The sequence below is a fragment of the Stenella coeruleoalba genome (assembly GCF_951394435.1).
Source record: "Stenella coeruleoalba genome assembly, chromosome: 4".
NCBI lineage: Eukaryota > Metazoa > Chordata > Mammalia > Artiodactyla > Delphinidae > Stenella > Stenella coeruleoalba.
Genome location: NC_137149.1, coordinates 118,341,749 through 118,361,099, shown reverse-complemented (window position 1 = coordinate 118,361,099; position 19,351 = coordinate 118,341,749). Strand labels below are relative to the sequence as shown.

The 19,351-nt window shown below is 45.1% G+C and overlaps 1 protein-coding gene across 2 annotated transcripts in view; it reads left to right on the top strand.

Annotated features, from left to right (window-relative positions):
• Positions 1-460: 460 nt before the first annotated feature.
• TRIM2 (tripartite motif containing 2) overlaps positions 461-19,351 on the top strand; it is a 214,878-nt gene continuing 195,987 nt past the window's right edge. Inside the window, exons 1-2 of one of the 2 annotated variants that reach the window (XM_079920734.1) lie at positions 461-574; positions 11,375-11,509. The gene's annotated coding sequence lies outside the window, so the exon portion shown is untranslated. Of the gene's footprint in view, positions 575-11,374; positions 11,510-17,519; positions 18,304-19,351 lie in introns of those variants that run through there. The other variant, XM_079920735.1, reaches the window with a different exon arrangement.

The following is a 19,351-nucleotide window of genomic DNA, read 5'->3' as shown; positions in this document are numbered from 1 at the left end:
CTCATCGGATATTATATTCAACAAAATAAGTGGGTCATGAAAGCATTGTCCTTGGGCTTTGTTCCTTTCCTTTGTTCTTTGATTGAAAAATTCCATTCTACCCAATGAATACTACATTTTTTATCCCCAGGAGACCAGAGATGGCTAGTGCAACACAAAAGTCTGTGAGTTCTAAAAATATATATTATTATGTGCGAGGCATACAAACTCCTCCTTGAAAATGCTCTGCGAGCGGTGATTAAGCTTTTCAACTTGGACCCCTTTCATGCTGCTGGGCTGGGCCTTCCAGTGTTCGCTCTCTGTCTCCCCTTCTTCAAAATGAAACACAATATCTTAAGCTAACAGAACCCAAAGAGGCTGATCATTGGCTCCCATTGTCCCCTGAGGCTGCAGCCCCGCCCCCTTGGCTTGTGCTGACAAGCTGTTTATATTTTTGTAAGGGCCACCCTTTAACTGGGCAGCCTGATGACTATAATGGGCCCGATTGTCTGTGGGCTGCAGAGAGCTAAGTCCCCACATCTGAGGAGGCTGGGGCTCGTCTCTGATGCACTGGAGTGGCTGATATGGGACACTGGTAAGGGCGCTTCTAAGTGTGTGGTGATGCTTTTTCTGGGTTGGCTGGTTGATCCTGAGCACTGTTTTGGAGAAACAAGTTGTGATTGAATTGCTAGCTTTTTCCTGGTTTTAATTTTCTGCCTGCTAAAGACGGAAGGAAGAGATTGGTTCTCTGAATTTGCAGGCGAAGCTCGTAGGGATCCCTGTCAATGCTGACAAGAAAGGAGCAGGGAAGGAAAAAACTGGGGAGAGATGCAAGCAAGCGGGTTTGACACCAAAGCAACACGGAAGCGGCAAAGCGTAGGGCTACTTCGGTGATGCTGTGAGACTCAAAGCCTGTTTTATTTTCTAACTTAGCTGTTCACAGACGGGAGTTTAGCTTTGCCACTGTGGGGTTTCTGTAAGCCAGCTGTTAGCCCGTGTAACTCAGCTAACCCGCTTTGAAAGGGTCTAAGATCTGCTGGTGTTTTCAAAGGGCAAACCGTAGTAGTCTTGTTTGCCATAAATAGTTCTATTCAGAAATTTGGGAACGGTTTAGAACTGCAGGCTGTAAAGTTTTATTGCCCCATAAAAGTGCTCAGAGGGTACTAAAGCCGGCTGCAGTGGGGCTCAGGAATGACGGAAAGCCCCCAGCGATTAGAGCATTTGTCCTTGACTAGCCAAGAGAGAAGCCTGTGGAGCCAGAGGACATCACGTGAGAGGTGGGGCTGAGCCCTGAAATGGGTTTCGCTAGCGCTCCTGGGGCTCTGTCTGGTTTCCGGCATGTCAGTGAGCGAGGGCAGAGGGCTGTTCATCGGTGCCTGATTTCATCACCCTGGATGCCCCCCGTGGCGGAGTAGACACCTCTCCTAGGGCAGAGGGCCACACGAGGCAAGGGAGGAGGTGTGCTGTTGCTGGGCGGTCAGCAGGGGCGAGCGGATGGACCGTCATTTTCTTTCTTATTCTCTCTGCCCACCAGCTAGCTAGCTGTTTTAAGATCCACAGTGCGTCCTGCAGTGGAGGCAACTCTTGTGCCAAACGCTTATCGAAGAGGTGCTAGGGGCTCCTCACATCCCAAGACCGGCAGGGTTAGGAACCAGGATGGCTTCACATTCTTTCCTTTTCTGTCCTGCCGCTCTCTTCCTCGTCCTCCCTTCCTCGCTCAGAAATTTACGGATCCCTAGTTACTATGTGCAAGTCCCTGGGGACATAGAGCTCAGAAGCATGGTGTCTGCCCTGGAAGAATTCACAGTCTGTTGGAGAACCACCAGGGCAGAGTTATGATAGAAATATGTACAAGGCGTGGTGGGAGGGTGGGAGGGACCACCCTTAGCCAGATTGGGGATATCAGTGAGGGCTTTGTGGAGAAAGGGAGGATTCCAGAAGGGAGTCTTGAAGACGCAGGAGGAGTGGGTCAAATGGACATGGAGGGAAGGGTGACTAGTGCTAGAAGTCTCTGATGTGGTCGGTCAGTGGTGGGTCTTGTGAATATCTGTGTACCACGGCTGGAAACCACTGAGCCAAAGGGTCCAGAGGTAGGAGGCAGTATTCAGGGAACAACTAAACTGCTCGTTTAGTGTGGTTGAAACCTAGCATGTGAGTGAGTGAGTGATCCTGGCTGAGATGAAACTGACAGAAAATGAAGCCAAAGAAAATTGTTCCATAAAGATGAAGCAAAGTGGCAAGATCTTGACACCTGTTTTACCAGGGTAGTAGATATTTAGGGATCCGTCATCTACTTTTTTAAAAATATAAATTTATTTATTTATTTATCTTCGGCTGCGTTGGGTCTTTGTTGCTGCTCGCAGGCTTTCTCTAATTACGGCGAGCGGGGACTACTCTTCGTTGCAGTGCACGGGCTTCTCATTGTGGTGGCTTCTCTTGTTGCAGAGCACAGGCTCTAGGCGCGTGGGCTTCGGTAGTTGTGGCATGCAGGCTCCAGAGCACAGGCTCAGTAGTTGTGGCGCACAGGCTTAGTTGTTCCGCGGCATGTGGGATCTTCCGGGACCAGGGCTTGAACCCGTGTCCCCTGCAATGGCAGGCAGATTCTTAACCACTGCGCCACCAGGGAAGTCCTCCATTATCTACTTTTGTGTTTGTTTAAATTTTTCATAATAAATTTTGTAAAAAGTAGAATGCACCAAGACCAGAACATAGCTCAAACAGAGCTGAACTTGAATCCCAGGTCTTCTGGTTTCTAGTGACTACTGGAGACCTTGTCAGGTTACTGAACCCCTCCAGTTCTCATTTTCCTCAGCTGAAAATGGGAGTAATAATGTCCACCTCACTGGGCTGTTATGAGGACTGAGATGATAGAACATGCAGACATCCCTCCATAGTGTTTGGCATGGAATCATACCTTTTCCCTCTCAGATGAACCGTCTCATCCATTCTGATTGAGGTTTCCAGATGATGCTGTAGAGGGTTCCAAGCAGGGAACCTTGAAATGTTCTGTAAGCTACACAAGCAAGAATTGAGCTGGAAGCACATCTGGGGCTAGACAAGTGGCCTGAAAAACATTCACGCCACAGACTGACATGTGTGAGTTTACAAAGGTTAGCCCTGCAGATGGCTAAGGGCCAGAGAGCCCAGTGACCTTGGCTCTCCCAAGGCCTCCCCACCTAGAGCAATGGAACCCCAATTTGATTTACATTTATAATCCCTTGCATTTCACGTATTCTCTACTTAAATTGTCAAGTGAGACACACTCACGCCACCACTCACATGCAATTAATGATAACTAATAAGCATGCAATTTGGTCATCCTGGGTGTTAAAAGGACCCATCAAGAAAGATGGAAAGCAGATCAGAACCATAGACAGGGATTTCATCCCCTGGGGAGCCCCTGGGAGCCATTTAGATAAGCATCATCTCACCTCAAGCCAAACCTGCTGGGAACAGGATCCCTTATCACACGGGCAGTCCTGTTCAGCCTTTCAAGGAGAGCATTTCCTGGTATGTAGGTCTTTAACTACCAGGTGTGTTTGCCCACTCTTGGCCCTTGCTTTCTAGTACCATACCTGATGAGTCAACACTGAGGGAACGGCACACTTCACGTTTTGCAACTGTTGTGCAAAATAGAACTTCAGTGAAATTCCTCAACCTGTTGACTGTACAGAAACTGCAAGGAGCCAAAGGGCCAACCTCTGACTTTACAAACACCAGATACGCTTCTTGACACCCGTCTCTGGAACTAACTTGGCAAATGCTGTCCATCCTTAATGGTTGTGTAGGAGGGAGGTATTTAACTCTATAGCATGCTCAAAGCCTCGGTACAGACCTAGTCAGGGCAGACCGTGTCCAATGTGTGTTCTTCAGTGTGTTAGGGAGCTGAGCCTATCTTCACTGAGATCCCACCAGGGACCCTCCAAGGACAGAGTTCTCATTGGGTGCGTTTTCCCCCCCTCCGACTTCTCCCGTTCTGCCCACAAGGGTAAAACAGAGTTCACGCTGAACTTTGAAGCTGTAACCTGGCCTCAGAACTATGTACCATAAAGAGCACTCACGTGTCTTCCAAAGAAGTTTCAAGTCCATATAGTTTCCTAGTTGCAACACTGGGTGATTTCACTTTAACTGCAGGAGCTCTAAGCAGAATCTTTCTGAGGAGCCTCTTTGTGCAAAAGCCCTGTGAAATCTGCGAGGCCAACTCCTTCCGTGGTCCTCAAGCGCTCCGCAGGCACCTGGACCATCCCTGCATTTCCAGGACTGCCCAGGAGAGCCGAGTCTCTTTGCTATGTCACTGACACACAGGTTCTTTCGCTGGGAACCAAGCGACAAGAACCAGGACTCTTAGGATGCAGGATTCTTGTCCTGTGCTTCTCACTGGATGGTTCTATTATCTTAAGAGCATTGTTAAGGAGAAAACAGCAGCCACCGTTGATTTCTCAGAAATGTGGCCCATTTCAGTATACCCTCAGGGAGGCTAGCTATTGTGTCTTCTGGATACTCTCTGTGATCTGGGCACGCTGGCGGTGGGGGGCAGCATAAATATTAATTAATGCCCGTCCATTAGGAAAAGAAAATGGAAAGACCCCTATAGCAGTGACCCTACAAGCCCCAGAGGCCTTGCTGGAACTGTGACAAGGAAAGGCAGTGACACAGCCTGAGAAAAGCAGCCTTCTTCCCACACTCAACTCAGGCACTGAAGCAGGGGTGGCATTGTCTGCGCTGTCGCTGGCGGGCGGGAGGGGTCCCTGGCAGCCGCCCAGCATCCCCCATCGCTGTCCGGTGTATTCAGGTAACGCGGGCCTCCTTGCCGACCGACTGGGGCTCCCCAGCTGCCTTCTGCACATAGACCTGGGGCAGGATCCTCGGGGGAGGGAAGCTGCTGCTAGGGAGGGGACCTGGGCTCAGGGCAGAATAGGGCCGGTGGAAGGAGGGCTTGGCGACCGCTGATCCTTGCCCTTTCCGGGAATTGGAGTCACTGGGTCAGAGAAACGTCTCAATACCTTCCGGGTTTCCAAGGCTGGTTGGAAACCTGCTCCTTTAGGGTGGAAACCACGTCCTTGTATCCGCACCCTTATGAGGGTTTTAGGATCCGGGTGGGGAAGGGAGTCCCATCAGAGCAGCTCCCAGTTCTTTCTGTGGAAGCTGATACTGCAGATCTCCTCCCCCAAGTGGTTGTAAATCTCCCTTCTCCTCCATTTTTGTTCTTTAGTCTCTGAAAAGCCTGAGAAGGGGATGGGGGCGGCAGGCAGGGAGAAGAAAAGAGGCGGAGGGGGGCGGGGCTGAAGAGGAGGAAAAGCTTCCAGCTCCTTCCTCTCTCCAAGGCTTGTTTGTTACTGCGGTGGGAGTTTTTGTTTGGGGGCCTTTCGTTTTTCCTTTGAATCAAAGCAATCCGTTCTGATGCATCCCGTGGAACAACTCTTTCCAGCTCGTAGCCCCCAGGCCGAGGCTTGTGTCTCTAATTCCTTCTATTAACGCCAGAGGAACTTAGGTTTTGTTCTGATCTCCTCCAATTCCCAGGCACGTACTTTCCCAGCCCTGGACTGGGAAGCTTTGTGCGTGTGGTAGATCACAGAGCCGTCAGGCTCCAGCACTTAAAATGGAGGGACTAACACTGATTGAGCACCAACTGTATGCCAGGGACTGTTCTAAGTGCTTTGTGTATATGAACCAGTTACCCCTCCAAGGTAGGTATTATCATTCTCTATTTTCAGGTGAGGAAACCAAGCTTGGAGAGTTAAGAAAATTGTCCAAGGTTGCACAGCTGGTCAGGGGCAGGCTGGCATTCTGGCTCCGGAAGCTGCATTTTTAACCAATATGCGATACCCCCAGGGATGCGTTGTATTCTTTCGTATGTATACAGAAGAGTGTATGTATTCAGGCCCCTATTTCTGGTTATTTAACTTCGTTCAAAATTTTTTCCTATTATTGATAATATAATGATGAATGTTTCTGTAATAATAGCTAATAATTCTTAACATTTATTGAACTGCTAACGGTGACAGGCACTGTTTCAAGTTCTTTATGCATCGTAACTATCTTAATCTTTGTGACTACTATTAGTACTGTTTAACCAATGAGAAAAATGAGGCCAGAGCAGTTGGTTAAATATTTTGTCCCAGGTTGCACAATTAGGAGGTGGCAGAGTTATCTCAAAGCTGTTGGTCTTATGATGCTGTCTAGACATAGGTCTGTGACCACACTTCTGATATTGCTTCAGGAAAGATTCTGAAGCTGGAATTACTAGGGCAGAAGATAGAAATATTTTTAAGGATCTGGATATATATCACAAAATTATTTTCCAGGAACACTGGATACTTATGCTAATTTGTATTCCCATGAGTGCTATGCAGTTGATTAAGGAATCTAAAGAGTTGGATGAGCCCCTGGGCGATGTTCCATAAACCTTTTGGATATTGTCAGTTAATCCAGGCATTTACTATCATTAATGGTATTATTTTTATGAAAATAAAATATATGTCTGCCTCAAAACTACATTTCGGTGGGAGCATCTGAGGTGCTGGTAATGTTCTATTTCTTGATCTGAATGGTGTTTACCCTGTTATCACAAGGATGAATTATCCTTGTGATAATTCATGAAGCTATTGCCTTAGAACTTATGCACTTTTCTGTTTGTAATTTATACTTAATAAAAGTTTATTTACACACTACTATGTGTAAAATAGGTAAACAACAAGGACCTATTGTATAGCACAGGGAACTATATTCAATCTCTTTTAATAACCTATAATGGAAGAGAATCTGAAAAAGAATATATATAACTGTATCACTTTGCTGTACACCTGAAACTAATGCAACTTTGTAAATCAATTGTACTGCCATTCTAAAAATTTTAACATTAAAATTTATTAAAAAAAACTATCAGGGACTTCCCTGGTGGTCCAGTGGTTAAGAATCTGCCTGCCAATGCAGGGAACACAGGTTTGATCCCTGGTCAGGGAACTAAGATCACACATGCCACGGAGCAACTAAACCTGTGCGCTACAACTACTGAGCCTGTGCTCTAGAGCCCGTGCACCACAACTAGAGAGAAGCCCAAGCACCACAACGAAAGATTCTGCATGCCACAATTAAGACCCATCGCAGCCAAATAAATACATTAAAAAAAAAACTTTAAATATAACCTTTTGGAAGTTAGGGATAGAATACATTGGAATCCATTGTAAAGAATAAGAAAATGACTCAGTCATCACCATGTTTTCTCCACATGTTGGATAAAAGGAGATTTTACAAGAAACAGTTTCTTGATTCCTTTTTTTCTCATCTCTAATACGAGAAATGAATAGACATTAAACCACAACATTCCTAAGAAATACAGTTCTAAAAAAGTCCTTTGCCTGTTTCTATTGTTTTTGTTTTGTCCAAGAAAGGTTTTTTCTTTGAAACTTCAAAAGTATGACACAAATTTAAAATAGTCAGAGTTATGATGAATGAGTTTTTGGCAAGGACTTGAGAACAATGATTATGACCCCAGAGAGAGTTGTTCTCTTTCTGTCTTTGCTTTCTAATGTGTTCTTCCTTAATATTTGGTTTTGAGGTACTGGGTTCTGATATGGCCTGATGCCTCTATTCAGCAATGTCCCTAAAGACTCAGGTACATCTTTCCATGGCTAATGGATCAGCCCAAGAAGATCAATATATGATCATTTCAAGAAAACATTATAAGAAAGTATGTTCTTACTCTAATGGAAGCCAGTTGCAATTTCCTTATCAATTTCCCAGTTGTTGTAAAATATTATTTTAGTGCTTATTTCCCTCTGCTGACTTTATATTCAATCTAAAATTAATTATTTAGCCCCATTCAATTTCTTAGTTCCTGGACTCCAGTTGTAATTTTTATCAGTTTTTATTCCTCTGCCACAGAGGACTGAAGTGGCTGCAGGATGAGGACCTTTCATGACAAGACAAAAGGAGCCATGTTTCCCAATTCTCCCTTTAGCTTCTACCCCCACCCCCTGCCAAAGTCTCAACGTGAGATTCTGTGAGTTCTTTTATTGAGTTATTAATATTCCTTTATTTAGACTGACTTTCTTCCATTTCTACCAAATATCTCACCACTGTGTTAGTCTGCTCAGGGTGACATCACAGAACACGGTAGGCTGGGTAGCTTAAACAACAGAAATGTATTTTCTCACAGTTCTGGTGGCTGGAAGTTCAAGATCAAGGTGCCCACATGGGTGGGTTCTGATGCGAGCCCTCTTCCTGGTTAGCAGATAACAGCCTTCTCACTGTGTCCTCACATGGTCTTTTCGCTCTGCATGTAGAGAGAGAGAAATCTCTGGTGTCCCTTCCTCTTCTTATAAGGACACTAATCCTATTGGATTAGGGCCATACCTTATGACTTCATTTAACCTTAATTACTTCCCTAAAGGCCCTGTCTCCAAATATCCCTGAAATAAATGGGGGTAAGGGCTTCAACATATGAATTTGAGGGAGGGCACAACTCAGTCCATAACGTTACCAGAGTCACTACAATTAAAATTAAGCTTTGTTGGGACTTCCCTGGCAGTCCAGTGGTTAAGACTGCGCACTTCCAACACAGGGGGTGTGGGTTGGATCCCTGGTTGGGGAACTAAAACCCCATGTGCTGCGCAGCCTAAAAAGAAAAAGAAAAATTAAGCTTTGTTTTCCCTTTCAAAGTAGGTCTTTTTTTCCCCCTAGTGTTTCTGTTAAATGACATTGAATTTTTTAATATGTAAAACATTTTTGGATTTCTGCTAACCGTACTATGGGAATCCAGACATAAAGAAGACATAGACCCTACTCAAGTAGATGCCTCCAGGAGTTTATATAAAGTAATGAAGGAGATGATTGCATGCACAAAGAACCAGAATACCTAGAAGACTGGAGATTCTTTAAAAGACACCGTGCTATGCTATGGGATTCAGAGGAAAAGATTATCCTCCTCCAAGGGCCACCATTTGAGCATCATAATCAGGGACAGGCAGGCTGTGGACTGGGGAAGATATAGACAAGGCCACACCAGGCTCAGCAGGAACAGGCACCAGGAAGCAGGAAAGTGCAGTGCAGTTGGAACTGAGGGAGTCAGGAGGGAGCACTGTGGAGGCTAATCTTAAGGCATAAGAGCAGGTTGGTCACGCTCTGAAATCAGCATTTAAAAAGGGTCACTGTGACTAAATGGCCCTTGACAATCTGGATATTTTGTCTCAGTAATTCTGATGCCATCAATTTTTTCTCCAGGGTTGCAACAGACCAGTTTCTTTGTGCACCAGATGAAGTATGTAGCTGGCTGTGCTGTGTGTGGGAGAGGGAAGGGGAGACAGAGGAAAATGAAGGAATGAGACTGTATCTTCAAAAAATAAGATCACACTTACCTGCCGTGGCAGGATGCTCACACAAAGAAAGCCATGAGGACACCAAGACTAGCAGAGAGAACAGCAGAGTCTTTCCAAGTTCCCCCCCACCAAAATATTTCACTTACAACACTTGATGTAAACATATGAACTGGCAACATAAAGAAAATATTCTTGGAAGGGAGCATATTCAAAATGTTCCACATCACTAGTGATCAAATAAATACAAAATTTAAAAACAATGAGTTACTATTTTCTCCTTATCAGAGTAGCAAATATTTTAAAATGATACTGCTGGTGAGGGTGTGTGTCTCATGGCACACATTGCTAATGGGAATGTAAAGTGTTACAACCTTTCTAGAAAGTAATTGAGCAATGTTTTACTCTCTTGAGAGCCCCAGAAATATTAATACACCTTGATGGGATAATTCCACTTACAGGAATCTATGCTGAGAATACAGAGGTGTGGACAAAGGTGTGTGTTTAACAATTTCACTGAAGTTTAATTTATAATAATTGGAAATTTAGAAACAATCTAAATGTGAACTCTTGGAAAATTGGCTGCATAAATGACATATTAATTAATGGAATATTCTTCAGCTGTTTAAAATTGTGTTTTCAAATAATTTTACTGATATAAATTTGCATATTATAAATGTTTTAAAAAAGCATTTTCCAAAATTATGTATGTAATAAAAATATGCATGAGAAAAAATAGAGATAATAAATTGTAATGATATTTATTCATATTGCAAATATTTATTAAGCATATTGTATGTCTGGCAATGTATTCGTCTGTAGGTAGTGGGTCTATAGATGACCTATTTTATTCTTTATACTTTGCTGGGTTTTCCAAATTTTCTAGAGCATTTAATTGCTTTTTGTCCGAAATATGCATTTTAATAAAACCTTTCTTAATAAAACCTTTCTATCTTTTAGGGCCCAAGTCCACCCTTCCATAAAGTATTTCGTGGTTACACTAATAGGAAATAACTCTAGCTTTTCTATGACTCTTTCATACTGAGCTTAACATATATGGTCTTGAATTGGAGCCGCTGTATGTATGATGTTCATCCCAACTGGTTTGGGAACTACTGGAGAACAGGGATTATGATTTAGAGGTCCTGAGTATCTAAGCAAAAGCCTAGCTCTCCTTCCCCACCTTCCATAAAGCCTTTCCTTCTACTTGAAAAAGTGGGTGATTTTTTCTTCCCTTGAATCCTCAAAACAGCTTTTATGCCTCTTTTATTGGAGGTCCATTCTGCTTTGGATGATAGCTAATTGTGCTTCTCTTGACCCCCTATTCGTCACCCAACTCCTGATTATAGGAAATGTATCTTGTTCTTCTCTGTGCCCAGAGCGGTGCCTTGTATAAGGTGTGTGCTTAATAGACAGTTGGACCTATGACTGAATGTGTATTGTGTTAGAGAGTGTTCTAATTTCATTCTTTTACATGTAGCTGTCCAGTTTTCCCAGCACCCACTTAATGAAGAGACTGTCTTTTCTCCATTGCATATTCTTGCCCTCTTTGTCATAGATTAATTGACCACAGGTGCGTGGATTTATTTCTGGGCTTTCTATCCTGCTTCATTGATCTATAAGTCTGTTTTTGTGTCAATACCATACTGTTTTGATTACTGTAGCTTTATATTATAGTCTGAAGTCAGGAAGCCTTATTCCTCCAGCTCTGATTTTCTTTTGCAAGATTGCTTTGGCTGTTTGGGGTCTTTTGTGTCTCCATACAAATTTTGAAATTTTTTGTTTTAGTTCTGTGAAAAATGCCATTGGTAATTTGATAAGAATTGCATTGAATCTGTAGATTGTCTTGGGTAGTATAGTCATTTTGACAATATTGATTCTTCCAACCCAAGAACGTGATGTATCTTTCCATCTCTTTGTGTCACCTTCAGTTTCTTTCGTCAACATCCTAAATGTTCAGAGTACAGATCTTTTGCCTCCTTAGGTAGGTTTATTCCTAGCTATTTTATTCTTTTTGATGTGATGGTAAATGGGATGGTTTCCTTAATTTCTCTTTCTGATCTTTCATTGTTGGTGTATAGAAATGCGACAGATTTCTGTGTATGGACCTATGACTGAATGAACATGGGCTCTTTCCAGCTATTTCCAACAGGTGCCCTGCAGTTAGCACCTGCTCAGAAGAGTTGCAGACTGCTGTACAGGCCCAGGAGCAGAAGGTGAGATCAGAGATGCCTACAAAGACTAAGTAGCCCCAAAGCACTGAGCAGTGGTAGTCATGAAGCCCAACCCCCCAGAAGAATCTGCCAGGAAATAACTTCACCTTAGACCTGCAATGCCCCCAATACTACTCTTTAGCTCCTCTCTGGGTCCTGAGAACTTCATCTGTAAAGCTTTGCCTTCTTTCACCATTTCACAAACTCAGAGGTGAATTCCCCAAAGAATTCCACTTCTCCAGTCATAAATTGAACATCATAGATTTGCCCTGCTGCCCATTTCAGGCCCTAATCCCCCAAAGGTGGTCATTAAGAGAAAAGTTTAAAATCAACTGCATAAATATAATTTTAGAATAAAAAAACACAAGGAAATAAGGCACAAGATTTGGTTCCATGGAACTTGCGTTTATTGTGCTCCAAATTTTTGCAAAGCCTTGTCCTGGGCACTGAAAATAATCCAAAGATTAAATAGGACATTGATCTCATTCATTAGATCCCGCATGAATATACGGCACTGTAACAGGAAAGGGGGGAGTGGAGGGGAGGGGGGGGGTCACTGCACAGGGCTGCAGGGGTCTGCAGGGGTCTGGATAGAGGTGGAAAATAAATGGAAGAGCTGCTAGAAGTTATGCTCATAATTGTGGACATTGATACTTTGGGTCTGTGCCCAGGAAATGTAAGATGTGGGTGTAAAAGAGTTCTGAGCACAATTTTCAATGTTTGTATGGGGGCTGGGTCCCCCGACACCACCAAGCAATTCTCTGTAACACCAGCAGGGTGTCCTACAATTCAGCTCAATACTGACACTGCTACCTCGAGAGAGCATCAGACTCCACAGGTTAAAGGTTTGGTCGCACAAGACTACACCCCCCCACACATTCCCCCCCCCCCTTCCACCCCCTTCTGAGGCCAGTCACAAGTCCAGGTTGTCACCTATGCTTCTGATCCACCAGCTACAGACAAGAGGTTTCAACGACCCCCTCCTTGGGCTCGATTAATTGGCTAGAGCAGCAGCCCACAGAACTCAGAGAAACATTTTTCTTGCTCGATCACCAGTTTATTACGAAAGGCTATAACTCAGGAACAGACAGATGGAAGAGATGCACAGGGCAAGGTGTGGGGAAAGGGTGAGGAGTTTCTATGTTGTCTCCAGGCGCACCACTCTCCCCAGATCTCCATGTGTTCCCCAACCTGGTTCTCAGAACTGTGTCCTTCTGAGTTCTTATGGAGGCTTTATTACATAGGCACGACTGATTAAATCATTAGCCATTGGCGATTGATTCAACCTCCAGTCCCTCCCCCTCCCCAGAGGTCAAGGTGTGGACTGAACATTCCAACCTTCAAATGACAATGTTGGTTCTCCTGGCAACCAGCCCCCATCCTTAGGTGTGGTCCAAAAGTCACCTCATTAACGTAAAAAAAGACATTCTTAAGGGTCTCAACACTTAGGAAATTCCAAGAATTTTAGGAGCTCTGTGCCAGAAATGGAACGAAGACCAAATATGTATTTATTGTAAATCACAATATCATGGGGTGGGATTCAGATAGAATAGGAAAGGCTTTAGGAAAAAAAACAAAAAACAAAATCCTAAGGCAATATTGGATAGAATGTGTGATGTGAGACAGGTTGTTATAGAAAAAAAAAAAAAAAAAGACAGAAAAAGATGGTATTTAACAGAACCCAGCGCATCTGTCAATGTTCTTAGCTACTGTCAACACTAGTTAGTTTGAGCATAAAAGGAAGTTGTTAAAGAATATTAAAACACCATCAAGAAAGTGAAAGAACAACTTACAGAATTTAAGAAAATATTCTCAAGTCATATTCCAATAAGGGATTTGTTTCCAGAATATAAAAATTAAAAAATAAATTTAAAAAGACAATTAAAGGGACTTCCCTGGTGGCGCAGTGGTTAAGAATCCGCCTGCCAATGCAGGGGACATGGGTTTGAACCCTGGTCTGTGAAGATCCCACATGCCGCGGAGCAACTAAGCCCATGCACCACAACTAGTGAGCCTGCACTCTAGAGCCCGCGTGCCACACTACCGAAGCCCGCACGCCTAGAGCCTGTGCTCTGCAACAAGAGAAGCCACCGCAATGAGAAGCCTGTGCACCGCAACAGAGAGTAGCCCCCCGCTCGCCGCAACTAGAGAAAGTCCACGTGCAGCAATGAAGACCCAACGCAGCCAAAAATAAATAAATCAATAACAAGACAAAAATAGGCAAAGAGGGCTTCCCTGGTGGCGCAGTGGTTGAGAGTCCGCCTGCAGATGCAGGGGACACGGGTTCGTGCCCCGGTCTGGGAAGATCCCACATGCCGCAGAGCGGCTGGGCCCGTGAGCCATGGCCACTGAGCCTGCGCGTCCGGAGCCTGTGCTCCGCAACCGGAGAGGAGAGGCCACAACAGTGAGAGGCCTGCGTACCGCAAAAAAATGATGATTGCACAACAATGTGAATGAATGTACTTAATGTCACTGAACTGTACACTTCGAAATGGCTAAAGTGGTAAATTTTATGTATTTTTAACCACAATTAAAAAAAATTTTTTAATGGTTAAAGGATTTTAATAGACATTTTTTCAAAGAAGATACACAAATGGTCAAAAAGCACATGAAAAGATATTCAACATTATTAGCCTTTGGGAAATGCCAATAAAAACCACAATGAGATACCACTTTATACCCAGTGGGAAATTGGAACCCTAATATAATATTGCTAGTGGTAATGTAAAATGATGTAACTGCTTTGGAAAACAGTCTGGCAGTTCCTCACATTTTTAAACATAGAACTACCACATGACCCAGTAATTCTCCTCCTAGATATATACCCAAGAGAAATGAAAATATATTTCGGACAAAAGCTTGTACACAAATGTTCATAGCAGCATTATTCATACTAGCCAAAAGGTGAAAGCAATCCACTGATGAACGGGTAAACAAAAGGTAGTATATCCAGACAATGAAATACTATTCGGCAAAACAAGGAATGCTGTACGGATATGTGCTACAACATGGATAAATCTTAAAAAAATTTTGCTCAGTGAAAGAAGCCAGACACAGAAGGCCACGTGGTGTATGATTCCATTTATATGAAAAGTCCAGAATAGGCAAATTCACAGAGACACAAAGTAGATTAGTGGTTGCCAGGGGCTGGGAGGAGGGGGAAATGGGGAGTGAGCAGCTGGTGTGTGTGAAGTTTCTCTTCAGGGTGATGAGAATGTTCTGGAATTAGATAGTGGTGATGGTTGCACTACCTTGTGAACATACTAAAAGCCACTGGATTGTACACTTTGGTTTTTTTTGAAGATTTTTTTTTATTGAAGTATGATTTATAATGTGTTAATTTCAGGTGTACAACAAAGAGGTTCAGTTATACATATATATATCTCTTTTTTTTAAAGATTTGTTTGTCTTATAGGTTATTACAAGATACTGCGTATAGTTGCCTTTGCTATACAGTAGGTCCTTGTTGGTTACCTATTTTATATATATGGGTTGTCCACTTTAAATGGATGAATTTTATACTATGTGAATTATATCTCAATAAAAGCAGTTGTGGGCTTGGGTTTTTTTTTTAAAAGAATATTACATGACTCAGAGAATCTTCAAGAAATCCAGAGACTTGCATTTCTTGAAGGCTTGGAGGCTACCCCACTGAGAACAATGCCTGAATGGTATCACAGGATGGTTCCAGGATGAGCCCCAGTACTGCTCCTCCGGGCACAGGCACCTAGGACCTTCACCCCTGCTGCCTCTGGGCCTCCATCCCCTTCTACCAGACTCCATCACCTCACAGAAAGCAGCTTCCTTAGAGTCTGATTTCCCATATTGCTTTCCTCCAGACCGAAGCCTAGCATCTATCCTCCTGACTGCCAGAGCCTAGGCCGCAGTTTCGAGCCCTAACTGCAAAGGAGGCTGAGAAAGCAGGTTGGTTGTAGGAGACGAGTCAAACAAATGTCCACCCACCCCCTCCACTTCCCTCAGGGAGTTTGCTGGACAATGACTTTATTTTATTGTTTTATTTTAATGTTTATTTTTTTTGGCCATGCCGAGAGGCATGCAGGATCTTAGTTCCCCGACCAGGGATTGAACCCATGCCCCCTGCGTTGGAAGGGCGGAGTCTTAACCACTGGACCGCCAGGGAAGTCCCTGGACAGCGATATTAAAGTCACAAAATATTGGAGCTAAACAAGCCCTTTGAAGTTCATGTGTTCTGACAGTTCTCCAATGACTACCACACTGCCAAAGGCAATGGCAATTTCTAGTGCTGTCTTGGCTGACTTTGTAAGCATCTGGCAATATTAATCATTCCTCTCTTAAACATTTCTCTTCACGGTTTGTAGGTCACCCCTCTTGTACCTTTCTAATCATTTTTCTCTCACTTTCCACCCAGAGCTGCTCTCTTTGTCCACTTAAAACTAGTGTTTCTCCCCATCTCCAAACTCAATCCTGCTCTTTTTTTAGTCTTTATTGAATTTGTTACAATATTGCTTCTGTTTTATGTTTTGGTTTTTTGGCCAGGAGGCATGTGGGATCTTAGCTCCCCGATCAGGGATCAAACCTGCACCCCCTGCATCGGAAGGTGAAGTCTTAACCACTGGACCCCTGGGGAAGTCCCTTCAATCCTGCTGTGAATTCACAGTGTGAATGTTAGGGGTTAAATTGTGTCCCCCTAAAATCCGTATGTTGAAATCCTAACAGCCAGTACCTCAGAATGTGACTTTATATGCAAATAGGGTAATTTCCGAACAGGAAATAGAGATAAGGGCAGATGTAATTAGTTAAAATGAGATCATACTGGAGTGGGGTGGCCTCTAATCGAGTTATCACTGGTGTTCTCATAGAAAGGGGACATTTGGACCCAGACGCTCACACAGGGAGAAAGCCATGTGATTGAAGTACTGCTGCCACGAGCCAAGAAACTACTAGAAGCCAGGAGAGAGTCCTGGCACAGATCCTTCCCTGGCGCCCTCGGGGGAGCATGGCCCCATTGACACACTGATCTTGGATATCCAGCCTCTAGAACTGTGGGACAATAAATTTCTGCTGTTGGAGTCACCCAGTTTGTGGTACTTTGTTATGGCAGTCCTAGCAAGTGTGAATATCCTTTAGCCCCGTATTTATCTTCTTCTATTATAGGTGGGCAACTGCTTAATTTATGTTTTTAGCCCGTAACACCCCCAAATACCTTATAGATCCATGTGGCAGTGTTGTCTGCTAGGACATTTGCATGTGGATAGCCCACAGAAACTAGAAACTCTTAAACCACACTCGTCATTTCTCAGATGCCACTTGTTCCCCCTTTTTCATTTGTCTCTTGCTGAATCTACCCCATTGCCCACTGTCAGAAACCTGAGTGACAGCCTACAACTCTGCTCCCCCCCTTATGACGGGCCATCAAATACTAAAGGTTACACCTCTCACCCATCTCTGGAGTCTTTTCTGTCCACCCCAGACCCACCTCCACTCCCTTCCAGATGCCTTCCACAGCGATCTTTCTGAAACACAAATCTAATCAACTCACTTATCTGCTTTAAAAATTCTTCAGAGGGGCCTTATAGCTTCCAAACAAAGGTCAAATCCTGGAGTTTAGCTGATAAGATCTTTATGGTCTGACTGCTTGCCACCCTGGGTAACCCCATCTCTCACCTTTGCACCTTTCGCCTGCTTTCTGCTGACATACAGACGTTCAGATCTCCTCCTACCTGTCTTCATTCTACCTGATGCCTGCTCAGTCTTCAAAACTCAAACGCAGCCTCTTCTGGGAAGCCTTCCTTGATTTCCAGCATGATTCAAAACCTGCTTCTGGGTGCCAGTAACCCTCTGAGCGTAGACTATTACAGCAATTTCACAATGCACTGCAATTGTTGGTTTCCACCCCCTTTCTCTCTCCCCGCCCCCCGCCCCGCTACTAGTAAGGCACTTGAGAGTAGAGACTTCAGGCTTTTTCCAACTTTCTTTTCACAGCCTAGTGCCTGGTACACGCAAATGTTTCCAGGTGGAAGGAAGGGGAGGGGAGAGAGGGGGGGAGACTCTCTACCCTAACCTGTTTTACGGTGTAAAATATAAGACCTTGAGACGCAGTAATTTCTCCTCATTTTCGGTGACGATTGTGTCCTCGTTGACTCATTGTCAGAATTTACTGAAAGTAAACGCAGAGATTTTTTTCCTCTCTCACTTTCAGGAGTTGTGATTGCTCTGAGTAATGAGCCATTCTGTCCTGGAGACTGGCCCTTTGCAGCCAGGGCAAACTGAAGTCATTCCCCCGAAGGCACAGACTTTGCAGCGTGTTTACAGGGCTGGGGGGAGGACGCGTGTTCTGGAGTAGCTCTGAGAACCGCGCCCACCTTTCTGCCCGGGGACCGCGATTGGTCCTCCGCCGCGGCGGGCCGCGGGAGCCCGCAGTCAGCGCGCGCGAAAAGCAGTCAGGAACCGGGCGCCGCGTTGCGTGTGCTCTGCCTTACGCGTGTGCGGAGATTAGCGGCCGCGCCGGGGGCCGGAAACGCGGCGGGCGCTGGGCAGTGCGTAATCCAGGATTTGCCGCGGTCGCGCGGTTGATGGAAAACAGATGTCTCAGCCCTGGGCCTGAGCACAGTATGGAAGTGACCGATCCGAGCGCCTCTTGGAAGCGAGGACACCGAGTTGAGGCTCTTCGGGATCCAGCCGGGAGGCGGCTCTTCCTTGGCTCGTGGGTTTTCGCGGCTTCAGCATAGAGCCCGAGAGCGCCGGGCGGTGCCGCGGCTTCACCCGCCGCGGGCAGTGCGCGCCTCTTCTGTCGCCGAGCAAGTCGCCGTCGCTTAGTAAGTCGGTTGTTGCTGGGCCGCGGCCCGGGCTGTGCGTGCGCGGCTGCGCAGGTGGGCCCGACCCGGCCCCCTGGAGCCTCTCCTCTGGGCAAGGTTTGCGTGGACCGAGGTGTGCGGAGCCACCGGAGGCTCCGCTTCCGGGTCCTAGTCGGTAAGGCGGGGGTGTGCATGGGGGGGAGCCAGGGACCGGCCGCTAGCCGGGCGCCTGCCTCGCTCTCCTGGGGCGGGGACTCTCCGCCAGTCCCGAAAAGTGTGCGCCAAGCTTCGGAAGAAACGCTTTTCTCGTCATTTTGCAACTGAGGGGAATAGAAAAGAAAAGATATTCTTCAACCTTAAAGCAGTAGGTGTAATAATTGTTGAAAAGACGGGTTTCCTTCTCTCTGTCTCTTTACATTTCGGTCGTTTCCCTACAACCAACTACTGAAACCGATTTCCTTCCTAATCAGCCTCTACTCAGATCCTCTGCCCAAGTTCTTAGAGGAGAGAGATGTTGATTTTTGAGGGTTTTCAGGGCTTTGTTGGTTTGATATATTATGAAAAGGCATGCCCCATGTTGAAAACTGCATGCTGCGTACAAATTAGGTAAGAGGCTGGGAGTGGAGAGGAACATTTGTCGCGTGAAGTGCCTGTCAGATCCCAAGCTTTCTATGAACTCTAAATTGGTTCCCACCTGTAATCCAACCCCACAGGCAACTGGGTCTTCACCCCTCCCCTCCCCTCAGAATTCAGGAACCTTAATTTATGAACAGAGACAGCTTTAGATTCAACCGCTTTTGAAATGGTTGATTTTAAAGCACCTAGAGTTCCAGCCATCCAAAGAGTGGCTGAGCCCCTAGGGTGGTAGGTATGCTCACCAATGCCTTTTTTCCCCGACGAGACAGTTTTTAGCCTATTTTCTTCTAAAAATGGAGTGTAACTTTTCCATCAGTCATTTTAGAATACAGTTATGGGCTTGTTGCGCGGCTCCTTGTATTTCCGAGTCCTTTACGGGGGGGGTGGTGGTGGTGGTGGTGGTGGAAGAGGTAATGTGCTTGTTTCACTACCA